Here is a 16,634-nt window from a genome sequence, read left to right as displayed (position 1 = left end):
AGAATTCATGTTAGAGAGCTGATATTGATAGAATTGATCCAGATTGTGAGATGTGAGCAAAATTATGTTCTTTTGTATTGATCGTTATTCCTTTGCCATCATTGTTGAGCCCCTGAGGACAAATCAGTTCCAGCATAGATCCCCCCCACCCCACACTGAAGAATGATGATGTACAATATGCTTGCAGTTGTAGACAAACCCCCCCCCTCCCCCACCAAAAAAAAAAAAAAAAAAATTCTTGTCTCATGGGCCAAAGTGTTTGAAGATTTCTGCTGCCACTTCCTGGGGAGAATTATGAAATGTCATGAAGCACATTAGAATATGATAATCTATTCAAATATCGCTGGGGGAGAGCAAGGTTTTTTGCCCACCCCAGAAGGGGACTGATGGTACAACACATATTTCTAAGATGAATGACACCTCTCACGTGTGCACGTTGAGTACCTTTAGGTTATCAGTCAGTCATTTTGCACATGACAGTGGAATGCTTTTGCAACCATGGGATATACATCCATCTCAAAAGTCAAGGTTCTTACTCTGATTTGGGTCCTGTTAAATCATTAATTACTGTCTTTGTATGTTGAGGATGCCGGCGAGTCACAAACAGGACATCACAAAGAACTGAGGACCTCTTCCTGTCACCAACAATATGTTTTTTCCTTAGGCAATGTTCACTCCAACTTAAACCCCTTTTTAGATCCTGTCGCTGATTACTACTGCTGCATTTTATTGTGTTTCTTATATCCTACTGGTAAGTCCTGGTTGTTTGGAGGCAGCAATGATGAGAAACCATACTTAAGGTGTAGGCTTCATTTAACACTTAATTCAATTAACACAAAATATTATCCAATCAGCTGTGACTCCTTACACGTCCCATGGAGATCACCACGTCGTGCCAATATGGTGCACCCTGGCAAATACAGGCAAGTAGTGATTAAACACAGGAGCACAGTTTACATCTTTCATGTCCAGAGGCAATTCTTGGCCCCAATGTACATAACGAAAATAAAGTCCGTGAAATCTTCTAATAAATCTTCTAATTTATCTTCGAATAAATTCATTTTAAGCTGTTTCACAATTTACATCGTCAAAAGTTGCATTATCCTCAAGTAGTGCTTAAGCGTTGACACACAATATTGTTTTCTTTTACCAATAATTGAGTTCTTTACTTGTTGTAATGTCCAGCCATATTTACACAGGGTTTGCTATGCAATATGCCAAAGTCACATCACATCTACAGATTTGGAAGGCATTCCATAAATCCACAGAGTTTTCATTCTCTTTACATTTCTCACAACATGTTAGATCCCAATATATTACTTTGAACCCGTGTAACTAACCTTAGGAAATCCAACACACAAAACAATACTATGGACAGTGTACAAGAGTGCCGTGGCATAGCATCCCCCGCAACTAGGGAGTTTTAAAGTACCACAAGGAATGTGCCACACGCAGCTATGGAAGCTAAAGCCGTAATGGCGAGCACACGAGAGAGAAATAAGAATATACTGAGAGTAACAAGAAGATACTGACCTGAGAAATACAGGCAACTAATAATTATGCACAACCACAAGCACAACAAAGCGTGCATCTTTCACGTCCAGAGAGAATCTGAAGTCAGCTGCAGTCTCCTCGACATGATCTCAGAGGCACCCGCCTCGTGCCCCCATTGGCTACTCAGTTATACACCGATTATACATGAGATATAAAATACGATTACCACAAAAAAAAAAAACCTAATTCATTAATTCTAACATTACAGTTGAATTGAGTATGGGGACATAATTTAAATGTATCACATACTTAGTCTTCTCTCTGCTCTCTTCTCCCCTTACAACCCTTGCAAAAGTTCTCTGTGTTACTCTGGAATATGCCTGGCCTTGTCTGTACATAATAAGAGATGAACTGGCCCAAACACTACTGTGTGCCGGCAGCTCATTGCTATAAGAGTGCAGATGTATTTCGATATTCTCTGTGAAATGTAATCAAAAGAGACAACACAAAATCATGTTACACACAAGTGAAATATCAAAGAAGCAGTACAGGCAGTCTCCGGATTAAGAAAGAGCTAACAGAGAATTTGTACTTACGAACAGACTGCTATAAAACCAATCGAATTAAAAAACAATGGTTAGTAATAACGAATGCACGCACTACTTTGCAACGCTCATGTAAACATTAGGCGGCTTCAGCCATTCGTCAGTTTGAGGTGCAGTACGATATGTAGTTACTTTTATTATTACTGTATCATTATCATTGTTTTGTACTGCAGTATTATTTTGTTCTGTGTTCTTATGGTTCTATCTTGCAAATTTGACCTAAAAACAGACTTGGAGGGAGGGTGGTGCTGTGGTTGGCACTGTTGCTTCTCACCACTTGGACCAGGGTTCGAGACTCTGCCTTTGCTCCATGTGTGCGAAATTTGCATGTTCTCCTGTATCGTTGTGGCGTTTCCTCCCAGTATTCCAGTCCCCCCCAATGAAAAATATGTTGAGGTTAATTTGAGATGCCAAATTGTTCAGAGGTGTGCCTGTGTGAGGTCCTGGCGATGGGCTGGTGCCCCATCCTGAGATGTTCCCTGGATGGATAGGCTCCAGGCTCTCTACGAGCCAAAATAGAATAAGAGTTATAGAAAACTGATCTAGAGATAGAGGGACAGACATAGGGAATGGATCACATTTGTAACCTGAGGACTGTCTGTATACAGTATGTCCCACCCATTTACATTAGCTATGTGCAATCATGTGTCAGAATGATTTCAAATAAAAATCACCACTATGGTGTATGGTGTATGATCTTGCTGTATATGTGCTCTGTGACAATAACAGCAGAACAGAACCAAACTGAGTTTAATAATTAGGGCCCAAGCAGTGTTTGATTAATGTTGCATGGCAAGATTCCATACTGACAAATCAGATCAGGACTGAGGGTTGCCAATGATTTCAGTATACTATAAATTAGACTCCAAGTACACCAGCAAATATAGTGTGCTTTGTTACCAGTGTCAGGACAATGGTAGTGCATGAGTGGAGTTTAGTGCTGCTTCTCCTACTATAAGACAAAGCTCAGCTGAAGTCTCTTTCCTGCAAAGACTCCCCAGGTGCAGGCTACTCGTCAGGCAGACCAGTGACTCGGGCTCCCCAGGTGCAGGCTACTTACCAGCAGACCAGTGATTCCAGTTCCCCAGGTGCAGGCTACTTATCAGACAGACCAGTGACTCGGGCTCCCCAGGTGCAGGTTACTTATCAGGCAGACCAGTGACTCGGGCTCCCCAGGTGCAGGTTACTTACCAGCAGACCAGTGATTCCAGTTCCCCAGGTACAGGCTACTTATCATTCAGGCCAGTGATTCCAGTTCCCCCGGTGCAGGCTACGCATCAGGCAGACCAGTGATGCCGGTTACCCAGGCTAACAGTTAGCCCTTTTATCTTTGGACAGCTGTGTGGCCACTCTAGTCCCTATGAATTCTCTAGCTATGCCTTTTTTGTGGCGATCTCTGGGTAAGTAATATGTATGCCTGAGTGGCAATTTTGGCAGTGCTGCTTGCCCATGTCTGACCTTCAGGTGCCTGACTGATACCAAGGTGAAAGGATCCCAGTGTCTACTGAGAAAGCAGGATAAGCTTCAGCTTGAGGGCTTCAGGTTGTCTCAAGATGAAAAGTTCAGGGAGGTAAGTGTTTATGCTGGATTTATATTGATAAAATAACAAAATGCATCTGGGTATGTATGATGGCATCTGACAAGCTTTGTGATGTACTCTAGATCTACATTCATGCCAAGTGAAAGCAGCTGGCTTCTGTGCCTGTGGATTTCCAACACAAGGCTTCATCATTCTGTCCAGCTGCTAACAGGTCTGTGGCTCTAGCATTGTGATGTTGGATGAGTTGCACTGCTAAATTATTCCACACTGTAGGTGGATGGCTGTAGATAAGTGACCAGGTATGGATGCTGTGACACCAGCTGAGGGCTTTGAGATGTACAGTACGCAGGTATGCTTGACTTGGCCCAGAAGATGCTCTAGATGGCTTGTGCTGCTGTGTCTAAGACACAACTCTTGCCTTTTCAGATCCTCAAGGGAAAGGTTCTGGGCTCAATCTCTAGCTAACAGAAGCCTCAATAGCTAATTGTAAGCTTACAGCTGGCCCTGAAGCAAAGTATCCATTATCTTCATGCACAGCACCAGGATGGAAGGAGCCACCTAACATGCCTGGAATTCTGCATTATGCTCCCCCCCCATGTCATAGCTGCCATTAGACTGCACTGGAAACCAAAGTCACTGTCTTGTGACTGAATAAAGACAGTGTAACTGAAATGGTACTGCCTGCTTAATTCTCAGCCCCCACATACATTTTTGGTCTGTCTAGAAATTCCCCAGAAACATTTCCTATGGTGGTCCCGTGGGAGAGCTGCACATTACATCAGATGGAAGGTTGAAAGGCCTTGGTAGGGTCAGTCCTAATGGCATCCTTTAGTGCTGAAGGAAAGACGTCTTCAGAGTAAGTTGGTGTATAGAGCTGTGGATCTGGTACTAACTAGGTAATGACACTTGTCTGAGGCAACAAAAGGGAGTAGCTTTATTCAAGATTTCCCACCCTCAATTCCTCCCCTATTTTGAGGATTTGATGCAAAGGCCCCAGCCTCCTTTCAGTGATGGACTGGTTTAGCATCAGGTATGTTGTGCTATACAAAGTAATACTGCATTATGTATTATTATGAACCACAATACCTTTATGAATTTCAGGTTGCTATGGATTCCTGAGGCATTGCCAGATGGTACTTTGCTATTCTGGAGATCAGTGGCAACCAAAACTAGCACTTACAGGGGCACCCAGCTCTGCACACAGCATATTTTTTGTAAGATAATATTACAAAACACTAGCAATCCCAAGTATTTTTAAAATGCCAATCTTTACCTTACCATTAACCTCATAATGTCCCTACAACAGGAGTGGGCAATACCTGCAAAGGGCCGGTGTGTGTGCAGGTTTTAGGGGTGACCTTTAAGTCAACTCTTAAAACCCAGATGTGAGGACTCTTCAGTCAATCAGTCCTCTAATTAGTAAACTATGCAGTGAAAACCCGCATACACACCGGCCCCCCAACATAATATGAAATGCTGGACAACTACAGTTTTTATCTATCAGATGTGCTCCCTATATGCAAGCAGATGGCAGTGAAGTTCCTGAATATGAATTGGGTGCACAGATCCCAATTGCTATCAGCTGCTGACGTATTTCTAATATGTGGCAATAGGCTAGTGTCAGTTTTTGTCCAATCTATAATGAGATGGGCAGTCTATGCCTACTGTATATGTTTTGTATATCTGTATATTATACACAGGGGTAATTCAAGGTGGTAGGCATGCGAGGGGCAATAATTCATACAGCAGGACCAACCTTATCATTAGTAAATGGTATGTTTTGAATTGGTGACTGACAATGGATAATAATACATTTTATTTAAAAGCGCCTTTCAAGACACTCAAGGGCATTGTACACAACAAATGATAAAACAAACATAATGGGGCACTTAGGGGGCCAATCAGCTTTCAGTTGGGGCTGGTGCCCCTGTGGTTTCACCCCTGTATACACAAAATATCACTTGTCTATCACTTATTCCATGAAACATGGATTCTACTGCCTACTATAAATTTTTTGATGCTAAAACATGACCAGCATCTTTTGAACTAAGTGAATGGGAAAAAGTACATGGAAAAGAAAGACCTTAAGGTTTAATGGTGTGCAGCAGGTTCACTTCTCATTTTAAAGATGATAAGTAGCATTTAATATTACCCTCCAAATTTACCCGTGTATGAAGGATGAATATAGTCAGACATTTTGGTCCTTGTAAGAATTATGATTATGACTATGCTCTGTTCCAGCCGAGAACACCCTAAGGATATTCTTGTGCAGGTAGATATGTGTTGCAATATTTTTGTCTGGAAGTACATACTAGCCTGTCTGCATCATCCAAAGATAAATGCTTCATTCTTCATTGGACAACTTTATATCATCTTCAGTTACTAATAAACTTATCCTAAACGTCCCCTGCATCCACTATTGTATAAAACATTAAAAATGCCAAGAAACTGTAATTAAAATTAAGCAGAATAGATTCTAAATTCTTCCTACTCAATTCTTCCTCTGTTTCAACAGAATTTCACTTTTTAAATAACAATAAAACCCAGTTAATACAATTAAGAGCAATTTATAGAATACATACAAGAAAAAAATGTGATCTGCTATTTCATAAAACAGCCATGTCACCTATTTTCTCTCATATATATATATATTAGTTTGATGTAGCCTCAAGCATAAATCTAACTTGTCTCAAACGTATTCACTGGGTTATAAATCTACAATCTGCTGCATTTTATAATTCATTTGTTAAAGGCCTTCAGTTTCCAGTTTCAGATTCCATGTAACTACTGAGCTGTGCCTATAAAATTGGTTTGGGATGGTTTTATGACTTCGCCTACATTATACAGCACAATTTGTACGGAAGTTTAATTTTTCACATATAACTGCTGTGGTAGAAAAATTTTAAATATAACACTTAGAATAAAAGTCGGACCTCTCAGTTCGATGAGGTAAAGGAAATCTCTTTTATTCTAGCAACTCAGCAAAGCGCTCCTGTCACACTCTGGCACTTGGTACCAAGTCCCCCGGAGCTCACAGAGCAACCAGCTGATAAACCATAACTCCCAATTCCCAATAAGGACTTCTAAGTCCTGATTGGTCACGAAACACCAACAAACCGAGCTCAAACGTATAACAAGCACAATTCTCCTGCTCTATTGGTTCACCTTGGTGGCAAGGTAAAATCCACCCATCTAGCTCAGTTTACCAGAACATGTCTCGACTGCTAGGCTCCTACTTGAGATATGAATATAGATATTGATTACATGACATTGAGTCACTGTAAATACTTGGTTGTCCTTTGATTATTGATTAACGTATTGACGTATTGTCATTGAATCACTGCAAATACGTGGTTAACATATGATTAATATGATTAACATAATTACTTATACATTTGCACTACCGCATAGCTTGCTATATATTGTCTGCCACAACTATTTTATAAAGCTATAACAGGCTGTGCACCAGTTGGGGCAGCTTTGAATCTCTTCCTGCAAGTGGTTTCTTCCCCCCCTTGGTTCCACTGTCTGCCTCTCCAAGGTCCGAGCTTTCCTCTGGGTCTGCGGAACTTACTGCAGGCAGCTATCGCGAAGTGAGGTCACACAGTATTCAAAACAATCTCTTCTTGACTAAGGCCTAAGACATAACAGACCCAATATGCCAACCTCCTGGGCCTACCCATGTACAATTTTACTTCCACACTGCGTGCCAGATCTTCAAGATTATGTTTCACCAATCAATTCAATGTTGATATTCGTATTCAAATTTGCATATATTTATTAATTTTTGACCAAAATGAATAACCTATCAGTGCAAATATATTTAGTATTATGAGCAGGGTTGCTGTTAAGGATTATTGGCCCTGTGGCAATGTCCCCCATCTGCCACTATACACTGTTTTCCCACATTCCATGTGTATTCTGTCTACTTCTTTATTTTATGTTCTTGAAACCCTGATCATTTATTTTGGAGACAGACATTGTCCATAACTAGCCAGCTTTCTAGTCAGCAGCCATATCTGCTATTGGTCTTTTTGAATACGTGCTCAACCATGAAGAAAACACATAGTTCAGGCTTCAGCGGTTTGTCAGTTGAAGGTACAGTACCATATGTACTTTTATTATTACTGTATAATTGTCATGTACTGTATTGTTGACTTAAAGACAGACTTAGGTAACGGATTTCGTTCATAACCTGGGGACTAATTGTATTATCCTGTAACCTTGACTACAAGAATTAGGTATAGAAAATGGATGGGGAGATAGATATATTAATATATATATGTAACGGCTATATTTATAAAAATATTAATACTATCTATAAATATATGACTGCATGTGGGGAAATCAGCTGTCTATACACATATGTATTACATGAGGTACTGAATCTGCCCTAAAGACAATCAAATACTGTAATGCAGGGAGGATGCATAGGTCCTGGCAGGAGGTGGTGGGGAGGTGGTGAAGTCAGCTGATGGACCTATAACTCCTATAACTCTTAGTACCAGTTACAGGCGTGGTGCATGGTGCAGGCAGGGAAAGGAGGTGATGATCCACTGGTGACTCCGCAAGATCAACAGAGGTTTATTACAGTATGGAAAACACTGGGAATACTACAAACAAAATGGATCACGAGGGGTCAAAACTAAATAGATGAACGATGTAATTAGCAGAACAAAACTGATCTATGAAGGGAAACTGGTAACACAGAGAAAAAGCAGGGAAGCACACACAGCAAACACAGCATATCAGAATAACCAACATCACAGTCAACATCAGGGAATGACTGCAAAGGCAACAGGGCAGGACCAGGTACTTAAATACACAGAGCTAACAAGGAAAAACAGGACAAGTGAGAACGATCAAGGGGCTCGGGGAAACAGGTCAATGGAATAAATTTAATTATGGAAATCAGAAACTATGAAACAGAATCCAAAACTAGGGAAATAACAAAGACAGGTAAAACACAACAAAGGTCACAAAGCAAAAACCAAACCAGAATGCAAACACAAAAGTCAGGAACTCGAAAAACTAATACAAAGGAAACACTAGGGAATAAAATCTACTAAATACAAAAAAAAAGCGGTTGGACTCAAACACACAGCTGACAGGTTAGTAGTTGCACACTCAGCACCATGCAGCAATCCAGGAAGCTGGAGAAACACACTAAGGACTTGGGCACAGGGAGAACAGGATGGCCAGCGACACCTGTTGGCCAAAAGGGGAAGAGACACGAAAGGCTGAGGCAGACAGGTGCTGACCCTGACATTACCCCCCACCAACGTGCGAACACCGGGCATGCAAGGGCAATGCCAGGGCCGCAAGGACAGGGTGGACAAGAAGAGAATGCACAGAAGAGGACAGGAAACTACTAATGAGAACCAAGGAACAGGACTGACAGAGCCAAGAACTCCAACAGGAGGGGAACAAAGATCGAGAGGGCGAACGTCTGGAGCTGGGACAGGGACACTAGATGAGGGAACACAGCAGGGAGCAGAACCTGGGGACCAGGAACAAACCAACTAGGGAATGGACATGAAGACTGAGGGACAGGACCAGGGGGGTGTTCCAGATTCCCAAAAGATTGTTCCGTTGGACGAAATTCCCGTGCTCTCCCTACTCATGACGTGTAAATAGTAAAGCCTATAAAAATGACATCTCAGCATTCCAATTAATTCCAAAATAATTTAAATAAAAGCATACCCATATTACAAAGGTCAAACATGAAATACAATGACTGAAATTTTTAAAAAATCTGTTAAAATAATATGAACAGGAAGATATTTTAATATTTTGTTTAGTCACCGTCTACTTTGAAAGTTTATTAGTAAAAAGCAAAGACAAGATATGGTTATTTGGGCAGAACATTTCACATGGATGCGATTGAAAGTATTTTACGGAGATCAAAAAATACAGAACAACATTATACTGTAAGAATGACCGGTGACCTCAACCCAGAAGGTTCCCCGTTGGCTATGGAATTTTGGCAGTGCAAGGCGACAGCATAAACCACTGTACCACCATATCAGGCAATTCTAATATTTACATAACTTATTCTGTCTGGCAATTCTTTGCCAAGCCAACTCCCTGGCTGTGTTCTGCGGTGGAAAATCAGAGCAGCCCCTTCTGGGCCAGACTTCAGAATCTCTGGAGAAACAGGCTCCCTTGGGCAGGACACTGGTGATCACAGTGGTGACTTCCCCTGCGCAGGGCACTGAGGATGGGGCAGCAATTTCCCCTAGGCGAGGTTCTGAAGGCTCGGGTGTGACGGAGACCCTCCCTGGACAGGGATCTTAAGGCTCCGGTGCAGCAGAAGCCTTCCCAGGGCAGAACTCTTAAGGCTCGGGTGCGACGGAGGCCTTCTCTGGGCAGGACTCTGAAGGCTCGGGTGCGATGGAGGCCTTCTCTGGGCAGGAAGGAGTCTGAAGGCTCAGGTGCGATGGAGGCCTTCTCTGAGCATGAGTCTGAAGGCTCGGGTACGACGGAGGGCTTCTCTGAGCATGAGTCTGAAGGCTCGGGTGCGATGGAGGCCTTCTCTGGGCAGGAGTTTGAAGACTCGGGTACGACGGAGGCCTTCTCTGAGCATGAGTCTGAAGGCTCGGGTGCGACGGAGGCCTTCTCTGAGCATGAGTCTGAAGGCTCGGGTGCGACGGAGGCCTTCTCTGGGCATGAGTCTGAAGGCTCGGGTGCGACAGAGGCCTTCTCTGAGCATGAGTCTGAAGGCTCGGGTGCGACGGAGGCCTTCTCTGGGCAGGAGTCTGGAACTCCACAAAGGTCCACAAAGTTCCTATTGATATTCCTATTGCAAATCATGGATTGTGGATCACTCGATAAAAAAAATGTTTTAGACTCTGTGATGCTATTCAAAAAACTTTGTCACCTTTTAAAGAATAAGGGTATGTTACATTACAACAGAACAGCGGCGTAGCTAGAAATTTTGGACCCTCTGAGAGAATGTCACCTTGCCCCCCCTCACATTATATAATGTTATAATTATATGTATTCAAGGTCCCCTATAAAGTGCTGGGTCCCTGAATCTACCAGGGTGTCCATGCCCATACGAGTTTATGACATTCTTAGGAAGAAAGGACAGTGATTCCATTAAATAGTCCCAGGTGCCACTAAAATGTGTCCGGCCTACTCAGAAAACCCTATTTTAATTTTCTGCATCAAAGGCAGCTGTGCTTCATCTTTCTCTCCTTTCACATTTCGGTGTGCAAGGCTCGTTATCCACATTGGTGCTCACCATTAAGGGTTCAATCAATCATCCCGACCCAAACTAGAAAAGTAAAATGCTGCAAATCTCTTTTGGGCAGCAGTAAAGGTTAATGTCTTTGTTGACAGGCTATCAGGCAGGCAGGAGCGAAGACATCAGTCTTGCTTATTCTACCCTCTGTCTAAAAATGTTCCCAGTCAGGTCTCATTCTAGTCTATTAGAGAACAGGAGATGAAAAAGGCAAAGCACTGAACATTTATTGTGAACATAGCTTGAGGGAAGTTGCTTGTGGGTTTTGCTGCCTTGGCGAAATCAAGCATGCATCACCCTGCAATGACAAATTATTGCTAGCTGTTTAGTGCAACGGATTGTGACCTGAATTTACGACTTTGTGCAGTGCCAAACAGATGCATAACATTATGGAATATTAGTCAGACTTGATATATATACATTTCATAAATATACAAAAAAAAAATCAATAGCCATAACTCTTCTAATAGTTGTGCCTTCTGAAGTATTTGGCATTAATTTTCCCCTAAATTAGGCTGGCCATTCAGGAACCGGGAGGTAATAAAAATCACAGGAAACACTGCTACTACTTTACACATTCTACTTTAACTGTGATTAATTGTTTCTGTAATAATTACAGACAGCTGCACAGAGGCTCCTTGGCACCATTAAAATACTGCACAGCATTTAGTAGGCAGTGTGTAAAAGTGGGATTAGGGGAGTTGGCTGTCAGTATTAGTGCTCAAACCATTATGTCACTTTAAGCCAATCTCTTCTGCAAAAGTGCTTAATAAGAAATGTAGCTATATTTTATGTAAAAGCAAATGAGTGAAGGAACACAATATTCTCAACAGAAAAGAAGTTTTGAACTTGGAGGGGCTCTGTTATCCTTAACTTACTTGCAGCTACCCAGACACACTGGGAAGCACAGGCTACTGTAAGCTTGCTTTGGTAGAACTTTGACAGGGACACAGTAATAAAGTAACTACATTGAGTACTGTACTGTACCTCAAGCAAACAAACCACACAATGTTTTTATGAACGTCACAAAGCAGTGTGTGCGTTCGTTATTACGGACCATTATATTTAACCTGAATTTTTAATATACTGAACAAAAATATAAACGCAACACTCTTGTTTCTGCTCCCATTTTTCATGAGATGGACTTAAAGATCTACAATTCATTCCAGATACACAATATTACCATTTCTCTCAAACATTTCTCACAAATCAGTCTAAATGTGTGATAGTGAGCACTTCTGCTTTGCTGAGATAATCCATCCCACCTCACAGGTGTGCCACATCAAGATGCTGATCTGACATCATGGGTAGTGCACAGGTGTACCTTATACTGCCCACAATAAAAGGCCACCCTGGAATGTGCAGTTTTTTGCTTTATTGGGGGTCTGGGGACTCAGAACCGGTCAGTATCTGGTGTGACCACCATTTGCCTCATGCAATGCAACACATCTTCTTCGCATAGAGTTTATCAGATTGTCAATTGTGGCCTGTGGAATGTTGGTCCACTCCTCTTCAATGGCTGTGCGAAGTTGTTGGATATTAGTGGGAACTGGTACACGCTGTCGTATACGCCGGTCAAGCACATCCCAAACATGCTCAACGGGTGACATGTCCGGTGAGTATGCTGGCCATGCAAGAACTGGGACATTTTCAGCTTCCAAGAACTGTGTACAGATCCTTGCAACATGGGGCCGTGCATTATCTGTCTGAGTGGCTGGTCTCAGACGATCTTGGAGGTGAACCTGCTGGATGTGGAGGTCCTGGGCTGGTGTGGTTACACGTGGTCTGCGGTTGTGAGGCCGGTTGGATGTACTGCCATATTCTCTGAAACGCCTTTGGAGACGGCTTATGGTTGAGAAATGAACATTCAATGCACGAGCAACAGATCTGGTTGACATTCCTGCTGTCCGCATGCCAATTGCACGCTCCCTCAATGCTTGTGGCATCTGTGGCATTTTGCTGTGAGACAAAACTGCACATTCCAGGGTGGCCTTTTATTGTGGGCAGTATAAGGTACACCTGTGCACTACCCATGATGTCAGATCAGCATCTTGATGTGGCACACCTGTGAGGTGGGATGGATTATCTCAGCAAAGCAGAAGTGCTCACTATCACACATTTAGACTGATTTGTGAGAAATGTTTGAGAGAAATGGTAATATTGTGTATCTGGAATGAATTGTAGATCTTTAAGTCCATCTCATGAAAAATGGGAGCAAAAACAAAAGTGTTGCGTTTATATTTTTGTTCAGTGTATAATAGGTTTTATCTTAGTCTGTTCATAAATAGGAGGTGTCCGTATCTCGAACGTTCTTAACCCAGGGACTGTTTGTATTAAGACTTTGTATTTGCAATAAATATGGATAAAAACAGCTTGTACTTGCCTCCTTCACGTTTGTTCTTCTGCAGTTATATTTGTTCCCAGTGGGGAACATGGAAAGACCTTTGCATTTTCAGACTTGTAGTCTTATGTCTGGGCTGTTGTTTTATGTCACGACCAAAATGTATATATTAACTAGCATATTATTGATTTAATATAAGGAAAATGTATTTAAAGCATAAATAGGAAATACTGTCACACAACAGTACAAAAAAATATACGATTGTTGAAGGTTTTTAATCACTTTATTTCATTAAGTGTAGCATTAGTGAGTAGAGACAGGTGACAAACAATTTTTTCAGTGTTCTAGGTTTTTATTAATGTTTTACATTGTGTATCTTAAATTTGCAATGAGGATATTGACGCTGTTCTTAATAATAAGATGTATTATAAAGCTACATTTCATTCATATTTATACATACGAGTATATTGTCCTGGGGACAGAAAAGGCACTGATTCGGCAGAATGGCCCTCAAGTTCAATGAAATAAGAGGTCTGACAGTCAGGGGCCCAGACTAATCCAATCATATTCCAAATTTCTTTACGGCCCCTGTCATTGCGGGGCCCTTGAAATTGTCCAAACACCCCATTACAGCACCCCTGCCGATAATCATCACCTTCATATTTCTCTAATAGCCTGGTACCTTTTTACATTCCCTAAACAATCTTATGTTGCACTTATAGTTCTTGAATAGTCTTATTAGATCATTGCGAAACTATATGGAGAAACGTATTGGGACACACCTCTTAATCATTTAATTCAGGTGTTTCATTCAGACCAAATTTCACAGGCGTATAAAACCAAGCACATAGCCATGCAGTCAGGTTTACAAACATTTGTGAAAGAATGGGTCTTTCTGAAGAGCTCAGCGAATTCAAACATGGTTATATCATAGGTATTACAGTATGTGGAAGTGTTTAGGAACAACAGAAACTCCACGTACTGTAAAGTAACAGAGCGGGATCACTGAGTTCTAAGACACATAGTGCATAAAAGTTGCCAACACTCTGTTGAATAATTAAATGCACAGTTCCAAACTTCCTCTGGCATTATCCCCAGTGCTAAAACTGTGCACTGGAAGCTTCATGGAATGGGCTTCCATGACCGAGCAGCTGCCTGCAAGCCTCACATCACCAAGAACAATGCCAAGAGTCGAATGGAGTGATATAAAGCACGCTTTCACTGGACTCCGGAGCAGTGGAAACATCTTCTATGGAGTGATGAATCACGCTTCTCTGTCTGGCAGTCTAATGGATGAGCCTGGGTTTGACGGATGCCAAGAATACGTTACCTAACTGATTGCACTGATTGCCTAACTGATTGTTTTGGGGGAGGAGGGATAATGGTATGTGGTTAATTTTCAGGCCCCTTAGTTTCAGTGAAGGGAAGTCTTAATGCTTCGGCAAACCAAGACAATTCTATTGTTTTAACTTTGCGGGAACAGTTTGGTGAAGGCCCTTTCCAGTTCCAGCATGACTGTTGGGATGAACTAGAACGGAGATTGTGAGCCAGATCATTATGTGCAACATCAGTGCCTGACCTCACAAATGTTCTTCTGGATGAATTGGTAAAAATTCCCACAGACACACTCCAAAATCTTGTGGAAAGCAGAAGAGTGGCAACTGTTATAGCTGCAAAGGGGGGACCAACTCCATACTGATGCCTATGGATTTACATATAGTTTACATATAGTTGGATGTTATAAAATATGTGTATAGTGGCCAGGTGTCTAGGACTGATTAATGTATGCTACCATTGGCCCAATTATGCTCAGGCTGAAGGTTGCATACCATAAGGCAACCGGTAAGTTGTGTAACTCCGGCTCCAAAACTGCTTGCACTCGGAAACGCAGCCTAAGTGCACTTATGCCTGGTTGACTTCTTGATAGCATGTTTGTAATGTGTTATTTACCTACCTTTTACATAACTTTACGAAGATATAAAATGAATTGTAATATGTTAGTTGTTGTATGTACCGTTGTGTCTGAATTTCAAAATTACAAAAAAAAGGTCACAAAATTAAAAATTATTACATTAATTAATTATTACATATATTATAGGGAAACAGTCTCAAAAATCAAGAAGCACATGCCAAACTTGATCAAAATTGCATCAGCAAAAGAGAACAGTGATTATAAATCAAAGCTTATTGACAGGGATATATTGTCACGATCTGACGACACGGAGGAGGGAAACGGGAGCAGGAGTCTAGGGAGTTGGGGGAACGTAGGATTTATTTGAGGAAAACACATTTGGGCACTCGGGACAACAGGCATGTTAGTGACCTTAATGACGCTAATGACCAGACTGGGGAAACATTCACAGAAAGTCAATTAAATACACTGATTCAATTAAACACAACTAGAAACAACAAATAACAAGAGGATTACACATGAGGTAAATGAGGGGGCGTGGCACACATGAGGATCAGAACAATCGGTACATAGATGGACACTTAACAGAAAAGTGTGACCTTTAAAATCACCGTACAACCATTTATGCTGCCATTTAGAAATCACTTGTATCCAGTGCTAATGAACAAAGACATAACCTGGTGTAATGACCTCAGCAAAGGGTTCTGATTTATAAAACCATTCCTAGTATGTACAAATTGCCTGTACACGCAGGTATATAGGTATAAACAGCTACACGAAATGAATGTTAAGTCTCATGCATTTTAAATGTGTACTTGCACAGCACGATTAATTTGTCAACACTTTATTATGCCCATGTTTTTAGTCATTTATAAACACATTCATAACAAATAGTAATGCATTCATAAAGCATTATGCTGTAAACATGGGTATAAATATAAAAAGGCTTAACCACGTTTATTATGCATTATGAATGCTTTATGAAGTTCTCATCTATAATGCACTACAGATACCTTCATAATGCATTATAATGGTCAGTTAAGGATGCTTTGTACTGCATTATGAAGGTATCTATAGCATATTATAGATGAGAGCTTCATAAATCAGTGTGTAGTGTTGGGCCCTTGTGTAAGGCCATAAATCCCAGTTACTCTAGGGAACTCCAAATTCATAAACCAGGTAAACAAGTGCAAAGTTAAATACGGCAAAGCTGAAAACTAACAGTAAACAGTTTGGATAGCTTTCCTGTCCACTCCTGCCACATTGATCACCTTCACGGGAGTAGTATGTCACGGAAAGGACAAATGAATGGTATGGACCACTGCCAATGTATATGTGCTCTGAAAGATTCAGGAACCGTTCCTCAGTTAAATGATTGCAACCCAATTGCTTCATTCCCTGCCTCTCTCTCTCTCTTGCTCTCTCTCTCTCTCACTTTATCACCACACAGAAGCATACAGATTATCCCTACCCACAATGCATTGCTGAATAATGAC

General features: G+C 41.4%; 1 long non-coding RNA gene across 2 annotated transcripts; it reads left to right on the top strand.

Annotated features, from left to right (window-relative positions):
* Positions 1–3,009: 3,009 nt before the first annotated feature.
* LOC125714338 (uncharacterized) lies at positions 3,010–4,224 on the top strand. Of its 2 annotated transcripts, XR_007383644.1 has the most exons (7): positions 3,012–3,144; positions 3,188–3,318; positions 3,438–3,499; positions 3,583–3,669; positions 3,762–3,850; positions 3,913–3,988; positions 4,066–4,224. It is a non-coding gene; the product is annotated as an uncharacterized LOC125714338 (long non-coding RNA). The 2 variants fall into 2 exon arrangements; XR_007383643.1 differs by having other exon boundaries at positions 3,010–3,318.
* The last annotated feature ends 12,410 nt before the right edge of the window (positions 4,225–16,634 follow it).

The sequence above is a fragment of the Brienomyrus brachyistius genome, chromosome 19 (genome assembly GCF_023856365.1).
Source record: "Brienomyrus brachyistius isolate T26 chromosome 19, BBRACH_0.4, whole genome shotgun sequence".
NCBI classification, from domain to species: Eukaryota; Metazoa; Chordata; class Actinopteri; order Osteoglossiformes; family Mormyridae; genus Brienomyrus; species Brienomyrus brachyistius.
The sequence above is the reverse complement of the archived record's forward strand: the minus strand, read 5'-3'. Positions and strand labels throughout refer to the sequence as shown.